At 39.5% G+C, this 20886-nt stretch overlaps 1 protein-coding gene across 1 annotated transcript in view; it reads left to right on the top strand.

Moving 5' to 3' along the window:
- Positions 1-15865: 15865 nt before the first annotated feature.
- Positions 15866-20886, top strand: part of LOC124281089 — a 51053-nt gene continuing 46032 nt past the window's right edge. Inside the window, exon 1 of the mRNA XM_046717105.1 lies at positions 15866-16476. The gene's annotated coding sequence lies outside the window, so the exon portion shown is untranslated. The remainder of the gene's footprint in view (positions 16477-20886) is intronic.

Here is a 20886-nt window from a genome sequence, read left to right as displayed (position 1 = left end):
TAAAACAATGTCTGTAGACATTAAAGACTTCACGCCCATAAACAAAAGACCAATTCTAACCCGGATCTTCACGGGTACATTATTTATAGTACTAATAGTTCTAACTGCATTTTTCAGGATTCAGGCCAAATGTGTAAAACATAGTGATGACCCTATAATTAATTCCTCTTTATTTCATAGTTACATTTTAAAGTTTCAAAGTTTAAACCATTTTCATCATACACTTACTTCATATTCCATATTCCGTTATTAGGCCATTGTGTTATGAAATGAAAAAAGATTTTAAAAATTCTGAATGAGCCATAAAGGGTAGGATGTAATGTCACTACATTCTTTAACGATATTTGTTCCATAGTTTTATCACTTCTTTCCAATAAGGATTTTTCATTTCAATTAGTTTTTCAATTATTAAAAGCTGCATCATATGGATTAACGAATGCCTTTGTGCAACACAACATCAGGGTAGACAGTTTCAAAGTTTCAATAAATGTTTTATATCAACCACGCGCAACGCTCCTCCAACTTTTAAATCCTTTTCATTGTGCTCCTCTTTATCATTTTTGTCATTCAAATATGTTTAAAAATCCTTTCTTGAGATGTTAAAAATCTACAGGTGGGCTGGGTAATGAGATGAAAATATGCTCTAGTTTAGAAATTGCTGACGTTTTGAGGACAGTAGGTTTGAATACACAGTGCCATTTGGAAAGTGGCCAAATGTAACATATGTTATGTTTGGGATTACACTTTCTTAGTAAAGTACAGATTGTAGTACTTTTGTTGGGTTCAGTCCCACCCGGGATTCGAACCCACACCCTCAGAGTCAGGCACCTAATAGCAAGCACAACAAAGTCAGCCGCCTAACCGGCTTCCACAAAAATGGAAGGCGGACAACTGGTAGTCTAGACCACAGACTTTGAGTACCCCTCTGATAACACTTATGATGGGATTCAGCCCAACAAAAGTGCTAGAATCTGCTCTTTACTGAGGAAGTGTAGTCCCAAATATAACTTATGTTACACAGTTCAATGTTATATGTCTTTTCCCGCACAGTACTACAAATCTGTTTATTTCTTCAAGTCATTTCTCTGACTTTATCACCCAGATGTCATTAAAATTTAGAGTAAATTTATTTCGCAATACTTCAAACTGATCCATATGGCATTCAATTTGATAGTGAACTTTACTGTCACCCATGTCTCCATAGCAACAGAATGAGTAACGAAGCACTGATGGGAGAGCCTTGACTTAACTTGCTGTAAACCAATCAAAAAGTCGTACTAATGGTCGTGATATCGAATTTTATCTGTCGTGTTATAAGAATAATTCTTGGTTTTATGTCAGCTTGTTAAATTACAGCCTATTCAGATCTATCACATTATAACTCTGAAATTTGAATTCTTCTTACATATGTATGTGAATTGAAACGTTATAGTCCCCTATGTAAATGTCATTTGTCTTAGTTGCACTGTTGCCTTTCCTAATCGCTACACAGCCTCATTACCAGGAAATCTCAGTTCAATTGACTATGATGATGTTTGCTTGGCATTCAAGAACTCGGCGAGTAAATAAGACAGGAAACAAGTTGATGGATTACAAGTTGTGATTAATTGCAGCGACGTTTCTGAAGTATAGTCTTAGGCTGTTATCAAGTTGGAGTGTCTACCACCAAGTGATGAGGGGTATATATGCACGATCTGTGTTATGACCAGGAGATTAACATGTACAGCAACAGATCAGATAAACAACAGAGCAGAACATAATCAACAACAGAGCAGGTAAATATTAACAACAGAGCAGGTAAACACTAACAACAAAGCAGGTAAACATTAACAACAGCGGAGCAGGTAAACACTAACAACAAAACAGGTAAACATTAACAACAACGGAGCAGGTAAACATTAACAACAGAGCAGATAAACATTAACAACAGGGCAGGTAAACATTAACAACAGAGCAGATAAACATTAACAACATAGCAGATAAACATTAACAACATAGCAGATAAACATTAACAACAGAGCAGGTAAACATTAACAACATAGCAGATAAACATTAACAACAGAGCAGGTAAACATTAACAACATAGCAGATAAACATTAACAACAGAGCAGATAAACATTAACAACAGGGCAGATAAACATTAACAACATAGCAGATAAACATTAACAACATAGCAGATAAACATTAACAACATAGCAGATAAACATTAACAACAGAGCAGGTAAACATTAACAACATAGCAGGCAAACATTAACAACATAGCAGGTAAACATTAACAACAGAGCAGATAAACATTAACAACATAGCAGATAAACATTAACAACAGAGCAGATAAACATTAACAACATAGCAGATAAACATTAACAACAGAGCGAGGGTAAACATTAACAACATAGCAGATAAAACATTAACAACATAGCAGATAAACATTAACAACATAGCAGATAAACATTAACAACAGAGTAGGTAAACATTAACAACATAGCAGATAAACATTAACAACAGAATAGATAAACATTAACAACAGATAAACATTAACAACATAGCAGATAAACATTAACAACAGAGTAGGTAAACATTAACAACAGAGCAGGCAAACATTAACAACACAGTAGGTAAACATTAACAACAGGGCAGATAAACATTAACAACAGAGTAGGTAAACATTAACAACAGGGCAGGCAAACATTAACAACATGCGGGATAAACTGGACTGTAAGCATTAACAGCAGGCAGTTTGGTTTAAACGCCCAACAGGGCGAATTAGCAAATATTAACAACAGCAACATTAACAGCAGGGGACACAACAGAGCAGATAAACATTGTGCCCATGTATTCAACATAGCGGAACATTAACAACAGAGGCAGATCATTCAACAACAGAGCAGCTTTAACCATTAGGCTAAACATTAACAACATAGCAGGCATAAACATTAACAACAGAGTAGGTAAACATTAACAACAGAGCAGGTAAATATTAACAACAGCGGAGCAGGTAAACACAAACAACAAAACAGGTAAACATTAACAACAGCAGAGCAGGTAAACATTAACAACAGAGCAGATAAACATTAACAACAGAGCAGATAAACATTAACAACATAGCAGATAAACATTAACAACAGAGCAGGTAAACATTAACAACATAGCAGATAAACATTAACAACATAGCAGATCAACATTAACAACATAGCAGATAAACATTAACAACAGAGTAGGTAAACATTAACAACAGAGCAGGCAAACATTAACAACAGAGCAGGTAAACATTAACAACAGAGCAGGTAAACATCAACAACATAGCAGATAAACATTAACAACATAGCAGATAAACATTAACAACACAGCAGATAAACATTAACAACAGAGCAGATAAACATTAACAACATAGCAGATAAACATTAACAACATAGCAGATAAACATTAACAACAGAGTAGGTAAACATTAACAACAGAGCAGATAAACATTAACAACATAGCAGATAAACATTAACAACAGAATAGGTAAACATTAACAACATAAACATTAACAACATAGCAGCATAAACATTAACAACATAGCAGATAAACATTAACAACAGAGTAGGTAAACATTAACAACAGAGCAGGCAAACATTAACAACACAGTAGGTAAACATAAACAACAGGGCAGATAAACATTAACAACAGAGTAGGTAAACATTAACAACAGGGCAGGCAAACATTAACAACATAGCAGATAAACATTAACAACAGAGTAGTTAAACATTAACAACAGAGCAGGTATACATTAACAACAGAGCAGGCAGATATTAACAACAGAGTAGGTAAACTTTAACAACAGAGCAGATAAACCCTAACAACAGAGCAGATAAACATTAACAACAGAGTAGGTAAACATTAACAACAGAGCAGGCAAACATTAACAACAGAGCAGGTAAACATTAACAACAGGGCAGATAAACATTAACAACAGAGTAGGTAAACATTAAGAACAGGGCAGACAAACATTAACAACAAAGCAGGTAAACATTAACAACATAGCAGATAAACATTAACAACAGAGCAGATAAACATTTAAATAATAGCAGGTAAACATTAACAACATAGCAGATGGACATTAACAACAGAGTAGGTAAACATTAACAACAGAGCAGATAAACATTAACAACATAGCAGGTAAACATTAACAACATAGCAGATAAACATTAACAACATAGCAGATAAACATTAACAACAGGGCAGATAAACATTAACAACAGAGCAGATAAACATTAACAACAGAGCAGGTAAACATTAACAACAGAGCAGGCAAACATTAACAACAGAGCAGGTAAACATTAACAACAGAGCAGATAAACATTAACAACAAGAGGATAAACATTAACAGGTAAACAAACAACAGCAGATAAACATTAACAAATATAGAAGATAAACAATAATAAATAGAGTTAACAACACAGCAGATAAACATTAACAACAGAGCAGATAAACATTAACAACATAGCAGGATAAACATTAACAACATAGCAGATAAACATTAACAACAGAGTAGGTAAACATTAACAACAGAGCAGGTAAACATTAACAACAGAGCGGTGCAGATTAAACATAAACAACAGAGCAGGTAAACATTAACAACATAGCAGATAAACATTAACAACATAGCAGATAAACAGTAACAACAGACAGATAAACATTAACAAGAGAGACAAAACATTAACAACATAGCACAGAGCAGATAAACATTAACAACATAGCAGCAGATAAACATAGTAGGTAAACATTAACAACAGAGCAGGTAAACATTAACAACATAGCAGATAAACATTAACAACATAGCAGATAAACATTAACAACATAGCAGATAAACATTAACAACAGAGCAGGTAAACATTAACAACAGAGCAGGTAAACATTAACAACATAGCAGATAAAACATTAACAACAGGACGAATAGGCAACACCATTAACAACATAGCAGATGAACATTAACAACAGGGCAGGTAAACATTAACAACATAGAGGGTAAAACATTAACAACAGAGCAGGTAAACATTAACAACATAGCAGGTAAACATTAACAACATAGCAGATAGCACAAAACATAGCAGATAAACATTAACAACAGAGCAGGCAGATAAACATTAACAACAGAGCAGATGAACATTAACAACAGAGCAGGTAAACATTAACAACAGAGCAGGTAAACATTAACAACATAGCAGGTAAACATTAACAACAACATAGCAGATAAACATTAACAACAACATAAGCAGATACATTAACAGCAGATAAACATTAACAACAAGGGCAGATGAACATTAACAACAGAGCAGATAAACAAACATTAACAACAGAGCAGGTAAACATTAACAACATAGCAGATACACATTAAGGAACAAGAGCAGATAAACATTAACAACAGGAACAGGTAAACATTAACAACAACATTAGCAACAGAGCAGGTAAACATTTAACAACAACAGATGAACAGGTACACATTAACAACAGAGCAGATGAACATTAACAGCAGAAAGCGGGTAAACATTAACAACAGAGCAGATGAAACAGGTAAACATAACAACAAGCAGATGAACATTAACAACAGAGCAGAAACATAAACATTAACAACAGAGCAGGTAAACATTAACAACATAGCAGATAAACATTAACAACAGAGCAGATAAACATTAACAACAGGGCAGGCAAACAACAGAGCGGGTAAACATTAACAACGAGCAGGTAAACATTAACAACAGGGCAGATTAAACATAGCAGATGAACATTAACAACAGAGAGCAGGTAAACATTAACAACAGAGCGGGATAAACATTAACAACAGAACAAACATTAACAACAGAGCAGGTAAACATTAACAACAGAGCAGGTAAACATTAACAACAGGCAGATGAACATTAACAACAGAGCAGATAAACATTAACAACAGAGCAGATAAACATTAACAGACAGAGCACATAAACATTAACAACAACAGCAGAGCAGGTAAACATTAACAACAGAAAAGCAGGTAAACATTAACAACAGAGCAGATGAACATTAACAACAGAGCAGATGAACGGAACAACACAGAGCAGGTAAACATTAACAGCAGAGCAGGTAAACATTAACAACAGAGCAGGTGAACATTAACAACAAAGCAGATGAACATTAACAACAGCGCAGGGTATGAACACAGAGCACATCAATAACAACAGAGCAATTAAGGATAACACAAGCAATTAAACGATGAACAGGTAAACATTAACAATTGAGTGGAAGACATTAACATAGAGCAGGTAAACATTAACATATTAAGACAAAGCAATAACAACAACAGCCGATAAACATTAACAACAGATGAGGCATTAACAACATGAACATTAACAACAGAGCGGGTACAACAACAGAGCAGATGAACATTAACAACAGAGCATAAACATTAACAACAGAGCAGGAACATTAACAAGAGCAGATGGAACATTAACAACAGCGGAACGACGTAAACAGCAGAGCATAAACAACATTAAACAGAGCAGATGAACATTAACACAGAGCAGATGAACATTAACAACAGCGGAGCAGGTAAATGGGGATCCAGAATATGGTGGTTTGGAATTGTAGAATATACTGGTCCCCTAGGACGGTGGCGTGGATCTTGCTGAGACAGTATCTGGATCGACGCCTGGGAAGGGGCGGGGTGGGGGGTTGGTTGTTCACTGTCACCATGATAAATCTACTTGTTGGATGAAGGATTCTTCAAAATGGGTGACGTAGATTTCTGTAAAATGGTTCATGGAGAGAATGGTTCCCACGGGTAGGTGGGCTGCTCGTAGGTGGCCTCTTCCCACGTGGAGTATGTTGAGGTGATGCAGGTGTCGATGATGCTGATGAAGGTGTGTATGGAGATGTTGGTGTCGAGTGGTGGTTCTAGGCTCGAAGTGCTCTACTGGAGGATTTGAAGTGGTTTATCGGAGGGACGTTGGTGAAGAGATCACACCTTGAGGATTTGAAGTTTCTCATCGGGGGGACGTTTGTAAAGAGATCACAGGCGACGATCTGGTCATGTTCAGTGAAGTGCGGGGTCTTTTAACAAAGGTGTGCGGAGTTTGCACTATAGCATATATCTTCTACAGAGGGAGGAAAGTATTTTAGTGATATATGAAGCAGTGCTGAAGAAGACAGAGCCTCTGTAACAGACAAGTCTGGCTTTGATCGGTTTTCATCGATCTTGGTGGTGTAGTAAGGGAAAGGGTGGTTGTGAATGCAAAACGGAATGACTGTAGTACTGCTGGGCAGTAAGCTTACAGGTGTCTTTGATGTGTTCCAGGTGTCTTTGATGTGTTCGGTGTCTTTGATGTGTTCCAGGTTGACGTGAGTTTGCTTTCTGGTATACTGGTGGAAGTTTTCTTGAACATTTGATATGTGGTCATGTCGGATAGCGTCTTGTTGACCAGGGCGTGGAATTCGGACCTATCTTGGTTGACAATTCGTTTTCCTGTATCGGCTTGCGGGAACGTTTGAGTGTTCCTTGAACTCTTGGTGGTTCACTTCTCGACCAGAGTGAGGTTTGGTGTTGTCTTCAGGTGTTTTGCAGATGGCGCAGTTCAGCAAACCTTCTTGATATTGTTGAAATCATCGTGAGGTGGGCGGGTGTTTTGTGGGGAACAGGTTGGTCCCTTGACTAGGACGTTGATCCAGGTTTTGGTGATGGTCTTGGTATCCTCTTGATATATTGTTGGTTGGCAGCTCACGGGCCACGGTTCTTGGTGGAGAGGGTTTTTGTTCTTCTTGCGTTGATGTAGTATGTTAAGATGATTTTAGAGGCCATTTCGTTACTGGTGTGGTTCTGGGCACTGAGCAGGGTGATTTATACATACTCATGGAAACGAATAAGGGAACACATTCTTTTCCAGGTTTCTTCACAAGGTATGTATTGCACTGTGAGTGAAATTCTGGAAATAAATAAAGGAACACTTGTACTTTCATGTGTTCCCTTATTCGTTTCTCTGAGTATATAGCTGACTCTCTGACTGACAAACCAACTGGGTGCAGTATACTGCATGGCTTGGGCAGGCTCTGAGTTGACAGGAGAGTTGATTCTCAGGCCCCTTCGAATGATCTGGTTGTTTTTCACCGCACAAGGGAGATGAAGGTGGATAGGATATATTGTGCTGTCGACTGCCACGTCCCCGAAGAGACGTCTTGCTATCTCATGACACGACACGCACGACATGGAGGCTGTCGTGTACATAATGGCGACGTTCAAACCTTTTAAGTATACTTTTGCCATCTTATCAAAGTTTATGCATCATTTGTGTGTTCTACAAACCCGGCCGTGATGTTACGGAAACTATACGTGGAGGTATATAGTGTAAAATAACTATAATTGTTTGCAATGAAGTCCTTCAATATCACTACTCAATTGTTGACCGAACTTGTATGGGTAGCGTTGTAAACCGGGTGGACTCTGGCAACCTTTGGTATAGACTGGTAAATGGACATGATTGATAAAGGAATACGAAAGAAAAATAGGCACACTCATAAACTCATAATCATAATATTTCTCTACAAAGCAGACTTGATTGTACGGTACCGACCATTTCATGTGCATGTGTTCGCTTCCAGTGAAGATCCGGATTAGAAAAGTCTTCAGTAACCATGCTTGTAACAGGCGACTAACGGGATCGGGTGGTCAAGCTCGCTGACTTGGTTGACACATGTCATCGTATCCCAACTGCATAGATCGATGTTCATGGTGTCAATCACTGGCTGGTCTGGGCGGTACAGACAGTATATCCAAGAAAGCCCATGCAAGTCAACAATATGTGGCAAGTCTAGATTCGACAGTTTCAGGAAAATGAAGAAAGTCTCAGGGCTCCTTTTCATTATGTTTAATGATTTTTTCATAAACAGTTTTTTCTTCTGTACACTATGTTCATTTCAGAGACTAGATGTTAGTCTAGTTCAGACTCAAACAAACACACTGAAGTTCAGAATACGAAAATGATATATCAGATCTCTTCTTGGAACATCACTAACAGCGAATTCACAGTGCGCTGTTAACGCATTTAATTTAGTTTTGTGCCCTGTTTTCAGCTTTGGCTTGACGTCTCCCAGTTTCTTGTCTGCGATGACTGAAAAACGTAAGATGAGCAAGATAACATTTGCTGTGTATTGTGTCCTTGTAAAACTAGAAATTATAACATCAACGCTAACAGCAATGTGTAATATGTCGCAATCTTGTGACATACGTAAGCTATCCTCTACCTACACGAGTCATATCAGACACATGTTGTGGTCGTCCTCCGAGTGAGTGAGTGAGTTTAGTTTACGCCGCACTGAGCTATTTTCCAGCTATATGGCGGCGGTCTGTAAATAATCGAGACTGGACCAGATAATCCAGTGATCAACAGCATGAGCATCGATCTGCGCAATTGGCAACCGATGACATTTGTCAACCAAGTCAGCGAGCCTGACCACCCGATCCCGTTAGTCGCCTCTTAAAACAAGCATGGGTTACTGAAGGCCAATATTCGAACCCGGACCTTCACGGGTCGTCCTCCGAGACTATAGGGGTGATTCTGTCTGGTATACCTGGCAACGTGACGTTGCTCTTCGATTCAACCTCTATAGAAGCACCATTTCACGCTGATGGCGACATTTTCAGCAAAACATTCGAGTCATAGACCGTCTCCGTACTGGGGACCCAGCAGTAACGACACCACTTAAAGCACGATGGATTTGAACCTGGTACCTCCGACACAGGTTACAGCCAGCAACCCGTACAGCCCGAGGTGTATCTCCGAGAACAGTTCTCTCCGATTTTTTTTTCTTGTAACTAAATTTTCGTAATTTCATAAGTTCTTTCAAGTTTATTTTACAAACAAAACATTTTGCCTGGTTGCTTCGAGTATTTTACGGTAATTTCATGTTTGGAGTTGTTGGGTTTGGTTAAATGGAAAATTCAGAGTTTTGCGTCCTTTGGGCGTAACAGAAACCCATTGTCTGAGTTTCGATATCTGGTAATGACTTTACGTAAGTCAGTGCCATATATAATGCACTCACCAAAGCATGAGCTCTGTATCACTATGGGTGTCCATCCGCATTACAGCTGACAGGTTACACATAACAGGTTACATGTTACAGCTGACGGGATACACATAACAGCTGACAGGTTACACATAACAGGTTATATGTTACAGCTGACGGGATACACATTGCAGCTGACAGGTTACACATTCCAGCTGAAAGGTTACACGTTACAGCTGACAGAATACATCATCACAGCTGACAGGTTACACATTACAGCTGACAGCTGACAGATACACATCACAGCTGACAGGATACACATTACAGCAGACAGGTTACACATCGCAGCGGACAGGTTACACATAACAGCTGACAGGTTACACAACAGGTTACATGTTACAGCTGGCGGGATACACATTACAGCTGACAGGTTACACATTGCAGCTGACAGAACACACATCAGCACACAGGTTACACATTACAGCTGACGGGTTACACATAACAGCGGACAGGTTACACATAACAGCTGACAGGTTACACATAACAGGTTACATGTTACAGCTGACGGGATACACATTAAAGCTGATAGGTTACACGTTACAGTTGACAGGATACACGTTACAGCAGACAGGTTACACATAACAGGTTACATGTTACAGCTGACGGGATACACATTACAGCTGATAGGTTACACATTGCAGCTGACAGGTTACACATTACAGCTGACAGGACAGCTGACAGGATACACGTTACAGCTGACAGGTTACACAGCTGACAGGTTACACAGCTGACAGGTTACACATTACAGCTGACAGGATACACGTTACAGCTGACGGGATACACATTACAGCTGACGGGTTACACATTTACACATTGCAGCTGACAGGTTACACATTACAGCTGAAAGGTTACACATTACAGCTGACAGGATACACGTTACAGCTGACAGGATACACATTACAGCAGACAGGTTACACGTTACAGCTGAAAGGTTACACGTTACAGCTGACAGAACACACATCACAGCAGACAGGTTACACATTACAGCTGACAGAACACACATCACAGCGGACAGGTTACACATTGCAGCTGACAGGTTACACATTGCAGCTGACAGGATACACGTTACAGCTGACAGGCTACACATTACAGCTGACAGGATACACATTACAGCTGACAGGTTACACATTACAGCTGAAAGGCTACACATTACAGCTGAGAGAACACACATTACAGCGGACAGGTTACAGATTACAGCTGACAGGTTACACGTTACAGCTGCTAGGATACACATTACAGCGGACAGGTTACAGATTACAGCTGACAGGTTACACGTTACAGCTGCTAGGATACACATTACAGCTGACAGGTTACACATTACAGCTGACAGGTTACACATTACAGCTGACAGGATACACATTACAGCTGACAGGTTACACATTACAGCTGAAAGGCTACACATTACAGCTGAGAGAACACACATTACAGCGGACAGGTTACAGATTACAGCTGACAGGTTACACGTTACAGCTGCTAGGATACACATTACAGCGGACAGGTTACAGATTACAGCTGACAGGTTACACGTTACAGCTGATAGGATACACATTACAGCGGACAGAACACACATTACAGCTGATAGGATACACATTACACCTGACAGGTTACACATTACAGCTGACAGAACACACATTACAGCTGACAGAACACACGTTACAGCTGACAGGATACACGTTACAGCTGACAGGTTACATTTTACAGCTGACAGGTTACATGCTACCCCTGCAAGTTACACATTGGAGCTGCAGGTTACGTCACCAAGATGTTCGAAACAGCTTTGAACCCTATTCATTCAACAGTGTGAATATGAGATCTGCACTCTCGGCGAAGAAAAAAATAGCATTCCACGCAATTTTATCTAAACTTATCACCAAGAGACCATTTTATTGACCACACATGTCCTTTAATTACATTTTTCGACCCTCTTCATTGTTCATGACGGCGCTTGGGGGAAACCTGATGTGCCTATTACTGAAAGTAGCAGAGATGTATATTAACTGCCTGTAACTGTGAAATTGGATTCATGTAAAATAGCACACTGACGTGCAATTTTTCAAATCAGTTGTATGAATTCATCCCAGCATATGTTTCAACAACGATGAGTAATTGCTTTTCAACAACAAAAACACGATGATTTTCCCAGTGTTGTTGCATCTTAAGAGATAATAGTTCTCTTATTTCATATGACGGCTGGAAAAAATCTGTACCTAGGTGAGTTATATTCAGAACTGATAAACATGTTGATATGGAAAAAAGTACATTGTTTTTAGGATGAGAGGTTGAAGGATAACAACCCTTTTAATCTATCCGATTTTGATTATTTTCCATTACAGAAATGTAAGTATACTTGGAAGAAAGAACAAAATTGACTCACATTCTGAGAATGAGGAGATTTGAGTTGAAACAAATTAAGATTAAACGTCAATTCAGCGTAATGTGATATTATTAAACATGAAAAATGGCCATCATTATATTTCAATCATCATTATCTTGAAAGATACTGAAAATGAATATTATTCCATCGCTCCCATTGAGTCAAGCGTCACTTTAAATATCACTTACATGTCGTTTAATTGTCCCTATCGGTCAGCTGTGTAATTTTGTGTGTGTGCGTGCGTGCGTGCATGTGTATATATGTGTGTGTTTGTACGTCGTACAGTACAACCAGAAATTATTGAGAATTTAAAGATTGTAATTTTTTATTTTTTTCACTCATTACTCACGTATTAAATGTGAATATTAGCAGAACATAACTCCAGATTCAAAGACAGGTGAACAGTTAGTATTTTGTCAAGTCACCATGGGCAGCAATGCAGGCTTCAATGCGGCGGGGCATACTACTGATCAAGAAGTTAGAAAGTCCCAATATCGGACCACCTCTTCTTTCATTTCAGCAATATTTGTCAGATTTGTCTTCTTGACACTTTCCTTCATAAGTCCCCAAACATTTTCTATTGGATTTAGGTCAGGGCTATAGCTTGGCCAATCTAATAATGTCATATTTTGGGTCCGAAACCAGGCCTGTGAATGCTTTGAACGATGTTTTGGGTCGTTGTCCTGATGGAAAATCCAAAACTTTCCATAGAACACGTGAACAGATGGAAGTAAATGTCCCTCGAGAATATCTGTGTACCGCTCACTGTTCATATTCCCTTCAAATACACAGAGGGGCGTTGCCCCTAACATAGATATGCCACCCCACACGTTAACTTTCGGACTGTACTTTGGGTGCTGATACAAAGGTTTTTCAGTTTGTTTGGTCCAGAATTTCAGTGTATTAGGAAACAGCCACACAAAACTTTCACCTGAGAAAATCACATTGTCCCAGTTAAAATTTCTATACTGTAAGCACCAGTTCAACCTTCGCTCCTTTTGTTCAGGTTTCATGATCGGTGATGGAATTCCTCGACATTTCTGCCAACCCATTGCATGCAGCTCAGTTCTAATTGTCTCCTTACAGACAGACATAGTTCCTCTATCACTCATATCCAGCCTTAAGTTTTCTAAACTCCTTCGGGTTTTTTTAGAAACAAGAATACCAAGCCGCCTCCTGTCACCGACAGTCAATTTTCTGGGCCTACCTGCGCCTCCCTGGTGCTCAATGCCATATCCATTTGCAATATTTTTCAAAACACGATAAACAGTGGACAAAGGGACGCCTGTTCTACTTGAAATCACTTTAGCTGATCTGATGTTCTTGTTATGATACTCTAAAATCAACTTCCTCTTCTCTAAATCATCCATACTGAGGATCACTGAAAATGTCGTCTGCTAGCAAGTAAACAAAGAGGGATAACTCTTCACAAACTAATGAAAAAGGATTAACGGAGTTGTCTCTCTTGAATGAACCCAAGCACTTGATAGCTGGTCAAGGTTGTTTATACTAGAAATCCAATTAAACATATTCCTAAAATTCTCAATAATTTCTGGTCATACTATATATCGTGTACATTGTATATTGGAGACGCTACATGGCTCACAGTAGAGGTCAGCTAATGGCAAAGCTTGCAGGAAATGTGAACCACAATACTTTGGTTATATATAACTAAAGATGTATTGTGTGACCATCTCCATTGTATGCTAACACCGCACTGATATTGCTCGAATGTTCCTGGAAATCCACTTCCTACTCTCAGTTTATTTGATTTGTTTGTAACTGTTATCAGCTACACGTGATGTGTTCAGATTTACTGCGGTAAGTACTTAACACATTTCTGACACATTTGTTACTTGCTGTAAATATTTTACATAGTTTTAACACATTTTTCAGCATTATGGAGTGAGTGAGTGAGTGTAGTTTTACGCCGCACTCAGCAATATTCCAGCTTTATGCGGCGGTCTGTAAATGATCGAGTCTGGACCAGACAATCCAGTGATCAACAGCATGAGCATCGATCTACGCAATTGGGAACCGATGACATGTGTCAACCAAGTCAGCGAGCCTGACCACCCGATCAAGTTAGTCACCTCTTACGACAAGCATGGGTTACTGGAAATCAATTCTACCCCGGATAGCACACTGTAATGGCTACTGGTAACGTAGGAATGCATCAGCCACAGACAACAGGTGTGTGTGTCTGGGTATACTCAACACCTGAGGGCGATGCTGCACAAAGTGTTTGGAAGTATAGCTTGTCTTGAAATACGATCAAACACTCCAAAATGACCGAAGGAGAATTTCCTTTTAGATATCAAATAATAGTTACGTCCCCCACTCCCCTCCCTCCCTCGCTCACTCACTGTTGAGCTACACCACATATTATAAACTCACATGTTATCTGTCGAGCTAAACCAAAGCATAAGGACCCACACGTGGTCTGTCGAGCTACAACCCATCTTCAGACGTCACAGACGAACACGATGGTTTGTTAGCCGGTGTAGACCTGGTGTTAAAACGCATCTGTAATACAAACCCCTGTTGAACTGTAGGACGAATGCACCCTCGGTTATCCAGGGTATTAAATCATGATTCAATAATGCATGACGATATCAAACACTGGATAATCGAGGATGTGTAGTGATGATCAAGCAGAAAGCTTTCACTCCAACATCTATAGTTTTGTTAGTTCAATCGAATTACCATTTTATCTATTTAACTCTTTTACCCCGAGCCAGCATTGCCCTGTCTAGGAGCTAATAACGGTTAAAAGGGCATAAACACCCCAGACACTCACTGGTAGTTCATGTTGAGCATTACAAAGCCGAAAAGTTACATTTGAAAGTTGCAAAAATTAGTAATTCAAGATTCATCGACATCACGTTGAGCCTATAAGAAGCATTTTATCAAACATCACTATATTTTGATCTCATACGTCATGGGGGAAATTTAGCCAGATCCGAAATAAATCCGTTCCTATTAAGGGAGGATTGTCTTGGACAACGACTGCTGACGAGAGGCCACGCGAACAAAGACTACTTGAGATAGCGATTGGTGGAAATTCGGAGACTGAAATATCTTTGAAAGTAAGACACTGACATTCCCCGAAAAATATCGAGTTGTTAAAACATGTTTGCGAAGAATTTCCTTGCGACTTGACGTGAAAGTTGAAAAAAACAACTCTTATCGCTTGATCGATGTCCTTTGCCACATTTCTTAAGATATCGTTTTCTAATTTGTTTGCAAAGCAAACATTCTCTTTCACGTCGACTAAAAAGTCTTATTAACGGGTATTGATTAATTCATAGGTCAGTATCATTCTACGTGGCAGGGTTGAGATCATTCGAGTTAATGTTCTTGACAATACATGCGGCATTAATCATCGCCCCAAGGGTAGTGCCATGCACTTAGATAGCTAGTCTATGAAGTTTGCGTGGCTGCATCTCAATAGATCTTGTCTGTATTGGTTAATTATTGATAACTGTTTTGCAGGAAAGTGATGGCGTTATTGACGGACTATTGTTTTAGAAACTGACTGATAAGAATCAAGCCGCTTTCAGCAACAGACGCAGACGATCAGAACCACAGCTCAACCGTTCTGGCATATTGTCAGCGAGGACCGCTGGAAACGGTCATTCCGAAGGTGTCGTCTGTACTACATTGTCGTCTGCTTCTAGACAGTTCGTCAAGTCTTACAGACGGGTTGGCGGTGTGTCTAGCTATGAGACTGTTTTGTCTGCCACATTTAAACGACAATTGGGATTTCTTGTGAAATAATCACAACTTACATGGACATTATTTGGAATTGACAGAAAACAGCGAACGTGTCTAAGATACCCTTTACGTCAGTACGTCTCTCTTGGCTGCTGAGGCTGATGATTGATGCGGAGCTTTCATCGACAGTTTATCTGCTGCCGGACACTGAGGAATCACACGCCTGAGTCCTGTCATCATTCAGTCGGTGGACGTCCTTTCTCACACCGTGCCGTCCAGTGTACCGACTGACCATCGTTGACCAGCACATACAGGTGAGTCTTCATCCTTGTGCAATACATGATCCGATTTGTTTCATTTGCCATACTCTATACACACTCGAATAATACTCTTGAAAATGTACAGCTTTATGTTTTTAGACATGCATCGTTGTTTCCTTGAAGTATTGATTACCTGTGTTTTCATATAGCGTCTATTGTCATACACATGTATTTTTACACCTCGTATATATAACAATGGTTTCGCCTTTAAGGTTGCAGCTACTAAAACCAAATGTATGATAGCCCCAACGATGTGGTTATCAGGGATATTTGCTGTGTTTTGTAAGATGTATATGTTCAAGGCGGGGGATTTCTGTTTCCTTCCTGATCAGAGTCTTCCCTTCCCGCGAGTTTCACCACAGCGATGAACGTGTACGACTTGCGTCAATTCGCCTTTTCTCTCACATGACGCTAACACGCTGTGATAGACATTAAATAGCGTTCGACGTGGCGTGAGGTCCACCTCACTCATTCATTCTTTTAGTTTGGGCATCTCTTGCATAGATTAAATGAATAATCAATAAAAGATGAATTCCTGAGAAATGAGGGAAACCAATGATACATAATTACATGGTGTTTTGAAAAAATAACAACCATGCGATATACTAAACCGCAGGGAAAGAGGGTATACACGGGGAAAGAGGGTACACAGGTAAAGATGGTATACACGTGGAAAGAGGGTACACACAGGGAAAGATGGTATACACGGGGAAAGAGGGTACACTCAGGTAAAGATGGTATACACGGGGAAAGAGGGTACACAGGTAAAGATGGTATACACGGGGAAAGAGGGTACACACAGGTAAAGATGGTATACACGGGGAAAGAGGGTACACACAGGAAAAGAGGGTACACACAAGTAAAGATGGTATACACGGGGAAAGAGGGTACACACAGGTAAAGATGGTATACACGGGGAAAGAGGGTACACACAGGGAAAGATGGTATACACGGGAAAGAGGGTACACACAGGTAAAGATGGTATACACGGGGAAAGAGGGTACACACAGGTAAAGATGGTATACACGGGGAAAGAGGGTACACACAAGTAAAGATGGTATACACGGGGAAAGAGGGTACACACAGGGAAAGAGGGTACACAGGTAAAGATGGTATACACGTGGAAAGAGGGTACACACTGGTAAAGATGATGGTATACACGGGGAAAGAGGGTACACACAGGGAAAGAGGGTACACACAAGTAAAGGGTATACGCGAGAGGGTACACACACAGGTAAAGATGGTATACGCGGGGAAAGAGGGTACACACAGGGAAAGAGGGTACACACGGGTAAAGAGGGTACACACAAGTAAAGATGGTATACGCGGGGAAAGAGGGTACACACAGGTAAAGAGGGTATACACGGGGAAAGAGGGTATACATAGGTAAAGACGGTATACACGAGAAATTTCACTCACTCATATGTAGTTTGATACTGCCACACCCATATTCTCTGACACGTCACCGCCATGGGTGTCGTGAGGTAATTATTGACATATCATAATTGATATCGTGTACAACACCCGTATTAAATGCATCGCCGCCCAATTACGATTTCATGATTGTTTCATGTGTAGCCACGATGAAACTTAGTATGTACTTTCGTTTGTCTGGCAGTATTTGCTCGTGTTCATTTAAGAAATCCTCTTCACATCGTCGATATTTGACATTAAGGATAGATGGCATCAAATAGTAATAAGAATACAAAGAGGAATAATATTACCGATTGACTGAATGAATAGGAAAAAAAAAGTTATTAAAATAACGAAACCTGAGCCTCTTCAATAAAGACAACTATCCTTGATGAAACGATAATACGTTAAGATACGTTTACCATATCAGTTCCTCCGCTTTTAATGTCAAATGAAAATTGATATAAATCAAATGCCAATCTTTTTTCAAGAACAAACATTTCTAGAACAAATTTCAAACTCCAGATGCAATGTGGAATCAGTATATATCATCTCCAACAGGTTTATAAAACACCATCATCAAGGACTAAGTAGATAGAAATGCTGAGCATACATTGACATTTTCGTATTCTGATATTTCCACAGGCGTCTCAGACGGGCTTAATAAGCAGTGCAATATGATAGCCTGGGCAGCTAATGACATATTTATCTTAATAACTACCCACAACTAACTAAGACAAAGACAAAAGTCGTTACTTTCAAATGAATTCCCTTAGAGATCAGATTTTCAGATGAAAAGAGATAAATGCAAATGAATCCTTTTTATTTTCATTATCATGGAATGAAACCGGCTGAAAACGGATTCTGTTTTAACGTGCGTTGTACATACATGTATTAATAATTCAAAGTGTTTGTTTAAGAACGTAAACCAGTCCTATGTATTAATAGACTGTGGTAACAATTAAACCTGTATAGTAAGGTACTGAAGTTAATAGACTGTGGCAACAATTTGGACCTGCATAGTAAGGCATTGCAGTTAATAGACTGTGGCAACCATTGGACCTGTATAGTGAGGTATTGAAGTTAATACACTGTGGCAACCATTGGATCTGTATAGTAAGGTATTGAAGTTAATAGACTGTGGCAACAATTTGGACCTGTATAGTGAGGTATTGAAGTTAATAGACTGTGGCAACCATTGGACCTGTATCGTGAGGTATTGAAGTTAATAGACTGTGGCAACCATTGGACCTGTATAGTGAGGTATTGAAGTTAATAGACTGTGGCAACCATTGGACCTGTATAGTGAGGTGTTGAAGTTAATAGACTGTGGCAACCATTGGACCTGTATAGTGAGGTGTTGAAGTTAATAGACTGTGGCAACCATTGGACCTGTATAGTAAGGTATTGAAGTTAATAGACTGTGGCAACCATTGGACCTGTATAGTGAGGTATTGAAGTTAATAGACTGTGGCAACCATTGGACCTGTATAGTGAGGTATTGAAGTTAATAGACTGTGGCAACCATTGGACCTGTATAGTGAGGTATTGAAGTTAATAGACTGTGGCAACCATTGACCTGTATAGTGAGGTATTGAAGTTAATAGACTGTGGCAACCATTGGACCTGTATAGTGAGGTGTTGAAGTTAATAGACTGTGGCAACCATTGGACCTGTATAGTGAGGTGTTGAAGTTAATAGACTGTGGCAACCATTGGACCTGTATAGTGAGGTGTTGAAGTTAATAGACTGTGGCAACCATTGGACCTGTATAGTGAGGTGTTGAAGTTAATAGACTGTGGCAACCATTGGACCTGTATAGTAAGGTATTGAAGTTAATAGACTGTGGCAACCATTGGACCTGTATAGTGAGGTGTTGAAGTTAATAGACTGTGGCAACCATTGGACCTGTATAGTGAGGTATTGAAGTTATTAGACTGTGGCAACCATTGGACCTGTATAGTGAGGTATTGAAGTTAATAGACTGTGGCAACCATTGGACCTGTATAGTGAGGTATTGAAGTTAATAGACTGTGGCAACCATTGGACCTGTATAGTGAGGTGTTGAAGTTAATAGACTGTGGCAACCATTGGACCTGTATAGTGAGGTGTTGAAGTTAATAGACTGTGGCAACCATTGGACCTGTATAGTGAGGTATTGAAGTTAATAGACTGTGGCAACCATTGGACCTGTATAGTGAGGTGTTGAAGTTAATAGACTGTGGCAACCATTGGACCTGTATAGTGAGGTGTTGAAGTTAATAGACTGTGGCAACCATTGGACCTGTATAGTAAGGTATTGAAGTTAATAGACTGTGGCAACCATTGGACCTGTATAGTGAGGTGTTGAAGTTAATAGACTGTGGCAACCATTGGACCTGTATAGTGAAGGTATTGAAGTTATTAGACTGTGGCAACCATTGGACCTGTATAGTGAGGTATTGAAGTTAATAGACTGTGGCAACCATTGGACCTGTATAGTGAGGTATTGAAGTTAATAGACTGTGGCAACCATTGGACCTGTATAGTGAGGTGTTGAAGTTAATAGACTGAGGCAACCATTGCATAGTGAGGTATTGAAGTTAATAGACCATTGGACCTGTATAGTGAGGTATTGAAGTTAATAGACTGTGGCAACCATTGGACCTGTATAGTGAGGTGTTGAAGTTAATAGACTGTGGCAACCATTGGACCTGTATAGTAAGGTATTGAAGTTAATAGACTGTGGCAACCATTGGACCTGTAAAGTGAGGTATTGAAGTTAATAGACTGTGGCAACAATTGGACATGGTATCTCAATTATCAGACTATTGCAATCGTCAAACGTAGCGTTGGATGGTGACGATGCTATGATGGGGATGGTGATCTGATACGAATGATGATGATCATGATGAGCGGAAATGGTGTAAAGGGGGGATTAACGTTGTGTTCAAGCTGGGGATTAACGTTGTGTTCAAGCTGATATCACCCAATAGAGCGACGTGCACACAA

Source organism: Haliotis rubra, unplaced genomic scaffold (genome assembly GCF_003918875.1).
Source record: "Haliotis rubra isolate DU_JTF1 unplaced genomic scaffold, ASM391887v1 Scf279, whole genome shotgun sequence".
NCBI classification, from domain to species: Eukaryota; Metazoa; Mollusca; class Gastropoda; order Lepetellida; family Haliotidae; genus Haliotis; species Haliotis rubra.
Note: the sequence above shows the minus strand (reverse complement) of the source record. Positions and strands in the feature narration are given on the sequence as shown.